The sequence below is a fragment of the Nanorana parkeri genome, unplaced genomic scaffold (genome assembly GCF_000935625.1).
Source record: "Nanorana parkeri isolate BGI_ZX_2015 unplaced genomic scaffold, ASM93562v1 scaffold2978, whole genome shotgun sequence".
NCBI lineage: Eukaryota > Metazoa > Chordata > Amphibia > Anura > Dicroglossidae > Nanorana > Nanorana parkeri.
The window spans coordinates 45,942-51,185 of NW_017309246.1; positions in this window are offsets into that span (position 1 = coordinate 45,942).

A 5,244-nucleotide genomic window follows, 5' to 3' on the forward strand; every position below is an offset into this window, starting at 1 on the left:
TCACCAGCTTTAAAGCGCGGCGCACACGGAAGGGCTTTACACAGGACAACAGCAAAAAGTTTCCCAGCACACCCACCAGCCAGCATGCAAAAAAAAAAACTTGTCTCACCGCTAAGGTTAAAAACAGAGGTTTAGATACACGTCTTCTGCAGAAAATGTGAAAGCCGCACTGCCGCGCCAAGGCCCCTCTTTTGCATGCACGCTGGCTGGTGAGTGTGCTGGGAACCTTTTCGCTGTTGTACTGTATAAAGCCCTTCCTGTGCACCGCGCTTTATAGCTAGTGATAAGTTGATGAGTGCGCTTACCATTTATTTTGCTTGACTGATTTGATGCAGTGACGCATGGGGGGGGGTCTCAGCTGCCGTTGTGATGTGCGTGGTCCCCTATGCGTCCCTGTGCCTTTAAGGGGGCTACCTTCTAGCGTACCTGCACCCGATTTTATCTTTTGCTACATGTGCACCAAGATGGAGACGTTTAGAGTTAGGCCCGCACTACACAGAGGTGCCTTGGCGCGTCAGTGCGGCTCTCACAGTTTCTGCAGAAGACGTGTATCTAAACCTCTGTTATTAACCTTAGCGATGAGACAAGTTTTTTTTTTGCATGCCGGCCGGTGAGTGTGCCGGGAAACTCTTTGCTGTTGAGGTTGAATAAAGTCCATCATGTTCAACCTTTGTGTGTCTGTGTGTGATTGTGCATGTGTGTGTGTATACGAGTCCCTGTGTGGTCTGTATATAAGAGTACCTGTCCCCCTGTATGTTCTGGTGTCTGAGGAAGGTATCTCATTGATTTTTGAATGATTCAACGCTCTCTGCTGATACCACTTCTTGTGGCAGAGAGTTCCAAAATGCAACCGCTCTGACTGAGGAGAATCCCTTCCGCCCTTTGTGGATAAATCTTTTCTCCGCCAGTTTTAGGTGGTGGCCTCTAGTCCTTGTTATGGAGTTTACAGTGAAAAGTTTATTTCCCGATGTTGCATCTCCACTAAACGTCATGTTCATTTTGAAGTGAATTTCATGGAGTCAGAAGGCCAGGTCCGAATTTCAGAGTTATTTTTGGTGGTTCCCAAAGGCTTTTGGGAGAAAGGTACCATAGGCTGATCCAAAGCTTGTCCTGGCCTTATATCGGCTTCTGCGGGTCCCTACGCACCCTTAGTATGACTGCCAGTCCCACCAGCCCCATTTATATCTTAGTATCTCAGGGAAGTGGTTGTTCTGGATGTTCTCTGACTCCATCACTTCACCTGCCAGGCGTTTCCCAAACCCCTCTACACAATGTGTGCTGCTCCTTTTCTTGGAGCCTGGTTCGGGTTTCCATGGACTTCAATGGGACTTATGGTTTGGAATTTCGGGAATTTTTCAGAAGGAATGACCAAACCACAAATGATTGGTCTTTCTAGAAATTCGCTCAGCCTACTACCACCCCCAACAGGCTATTGTCCGCTCTATGTGTCCCGGGATTACTTGTGTTTGAGGTCTCCATTCAGCTCCGGGACCCTTTAACAACTTTCTCAGCGATGTTGCTGGTGACCCCGGAGCTGATTTGGCTCTGACCCCCCGTCCCCCGTCCCCTCCCTGTCCCCTCTACTGCTGCCATTTTTCTCCTGTTTGAAGTCTGCCGGCGGCCTTTCAGCGCTCCCTCCTCTGACATTATAATGAAACCAAACGATTTCTGTGAGTGACACATCTGCAATTCGGACAGCAATTTTCTCACCTCTCCCCGAATCCCTCAGATCTTTCCTGGAGCAGCGGAGACTCGCCTGTGAAGTTTGTCTTGCAGATGGTGCTAATAGCACAAACATATTAAAATCAATGTGAGGACTCAGGAGCAGATGTTAACCATTTCTGAGTTATAAACAGAGTGGAATGTATTAATTATTAGGCTTCACCTTTCATTTTATGGAAAAAAAATAAAAAACACGAATTGTGATTGGTCGCTGTGAGCAGCTGCTCCGCCTTTGGTCTAATAAACCGTCGCTCTCCGAGTGCCAACATTATACTTTGCCTTTAATTATTTTACATCTCTGGATGGATATATTGTGTAATAAAGAGGAAACAGACGGAGCAACAATGCTGATTGGATGCATATTGCACCCTGTAAATAAAATCTATAATATATATATATTTACAATTTTTAAAGTGACCCTGTCATGTACAGATATCTCAGTGTTGAAGAGCATAAATATACAGAAATAAAATCCGCATTGGTGCCATTTGTTAAAGGGGAGATCCAAGCAAAAACATGAAAATGGATCGGCACAAAGTGATCCCACAACACCTCCATTTATTATGTTGTAATGATTGTATTATACTCTCTTCTTCCCTAACTCCCTTCCAAACTCTACTCCTCCCTTCCTGACACTTCCTTCCTAACTCCCTTCCTAACTCTCCTCCTCCCTTCCTGACACTTCCTTCCTAACTCCCTTCCTAACTCTCCTCCTCCCTTCCTGATACTTACTTCTTACCTCCCTTCCTAACTCTCCTCCTCCCTTCCTGACACTTCTTTCCTAACTCTCCTCCTCCATTCCTGACACTTCCTCCCTAACTCCCTTCCTAACTCTCCTCCTCCCTTCCTGACACTTCCTTCCTACCTCCCTTCCTAACTCTCCTCCTCCCTTCCTGACACTTCCTTCCTAACTCCCTTCCTAACTCTCCTCCTCCCTTCCTGACACTTCCTTCCTAAATCTCTTCCTTCCTGTCTTTCTCCCTCCATAACTCTCTTCCTACCTACCTTCCTAACTCTCTTCATCGTTCCCAATTCTCTTCCTTACAAACACTTCCTTTCATCCTAACTCCCTTCCTTCCTAAATCTCCTCCTTCTTTCCTTACTGTCTTCCTTCCTTTCTAACTCTGCTCCTTCCTTCCAACTGTCTTCCTTCTTTCTTTTCTTTCTTCCTTCCTAAATCCCGTCCTCCGTAACACTCTTCCTCCCTTCCAAAACTCTTTTCCTTCCCAACTCTCTTCCTTCCTCCCTTCCTAACTTTCCTTCCTTCCAAACTCTCTTCCGAACTCCCTTCCTTCCTTTCTTCCTCCTTTCCTTCCCTACTCCATTTCTAACATCCTTCCTTCCTCTCTTCCTTCCTAACACTCTTCCTTCCTTACTTTCTTTCTTTCTTTCTTTCTTTCATTCTTTCTCTGGACACTGACAGACACAAAGAGGTTGCATTGTCTAATCAGCGAACTGCTGCATATCTGAGTGCTCTTTTCATGGGTTCAGGGGCCCCTTTTATACAGCACTGCAAAGAGCCGACATGCAAAGCGCGGTAACCCGTAGCGACCGGATGTCACCTTTCATCTGTGCGGAGATGATTGATAATTGGCTGCTTTGCTGTAGAGAGTCTGTGTGATAAATAAACCAGAGGCGGCTGCTTATTACTTCTCCCTTGGCTGTGCGCCTTCAAGGGCAGAGGGAGATGGTTCGCCTCTAACTTTCATCTTCTTCTGGAAGAAAACCACAAAGTCCTCCAGGTCTGGATGTCTGCAGATGATAAAGTGTGAGATCAATAGATGAAGGAGGGAGGGAAGATGAGGAGGGGAGGAGGGGGAGGGGGGGAGCACTCAGTGGTCCAGGTAGCGCAGCACCCGCAGACATGGAGGAGCGTAGAAGAGAACGGGGTGACCCTGGACACAGCACACAGAGGGGGTCGGGAGGACAGGGGGACCTCATGTTCAAGAGCAAAGCTCCACAAAGGAGGATACACAGGATGTCCGGGGGATTCGAAAGCTGCAGCTTTGATAATAGATTAATAGGGACACCATGACCAGAAAGGAGGATAATGACTAAAACACCAAACCTTCATTTCTGGACGGACGCACAATGCGTGTAGACCAGCTCCATGTCACCTATTCCATTTATTTAGCAGACGGGCCCCTGTCCATGCTAGGGGTCCTTTCACACTTGTGTCATGTGGCCCTAAAATGTGCATTGTCTCAACCTGCATTGTGTGTGGCCCGTTCATAATATTTGGGATGCCTTTGTATTATTTGGAGAGGACGAAGCAAAAATCACTTCCCCCTCCCCTCCAAAGTGTGTCCCCCAATAATCCAACCAAGAAGCCGCAGTCCGGTCTTTTATTCATCTTATAGTATAGCAGTCAGAATGGGCAGACAGAGGCGGCATGGAGAGAAGTATGAGAAGGGGCCCCAGCAGATGGACAGATTGGCCGCCTGAGTTAGCGCAGTGTGATTGCAGCAGGTTGGCAGACAAAACCGTCACCAGAATGGAAGTGTCTGTGCAGCAGAATATTCACCAGAACCGGAGCCCCGGGAACATGACAGGTTGTAGAGTTCCTGTAGTATATCTGCATTCTGTGACAGTCCTCTGCAGCATTGCATATACCGGGCATTATATTCAGCCCTTATCTGGGGTCAGGGGTCACAGTAGAGACCCCCTGTGCCCTGTGCGTTGCCAACCACTGCCCTAGAGTCACATGGCAGAGAATCTCAGGGTGAAGCCTGCGCAATGTTCCCAGCTGTAATGACGGGGAAAGTCAGGATGTGTCCAGTGATGGATTGGAATCACTCAGGCAGGTTGTGTCACTGATGAGGGGGGCTGATCAGGAAGCCGGGGGTCAGAGAGAGCTGCAATAATGGAGAACATTGGATGACGCTGACACAAGAGTGACATTACAGGAGGGGTAAATGACCAGCTGCAGGTAACAGGAGACAGATCTGATGGCTGCAGGTAACACGGGAGATTGATGAATCTGGACAGGGAATGATGGAGAGGGAATGGAGAGGAGGATCAGAATGACACATTGATTGATGGATTGATCTGTGTCTGTGTTCAGAGGAACAGAAGACTGGATGATATAGTGAGCAGATGGATAGTAGATGGATGGATAGATGATAGGTAGATGATAGATAGATGGATGGATGGATAGATGATAGGTAGATGTATGGATAGATAATAGGTAGATGATAGATGGATGGATAGATGATAGGTAGATGATAGATAGATGTATGGATAGATGATAGGTAGATATATGATAGGTAGATGGATGGATAGATGATAGATAGATGATAGGTAGATGAATGGATAGATGATAGGTAGATGGATGGATAGATGATAGGTAGATGGATGGATAGATGATAGGTAGATGGATGGATAGATGGTAGGTAGATGATACGTAGATGGATGGATAGATGATACGTAGATGGATGGATAGATGATAGTTAGAGGATAGATAGATGATAGATAGATGGACGGATAGATGATAGGTAGATGGATGGATAGATGATAGGTAGA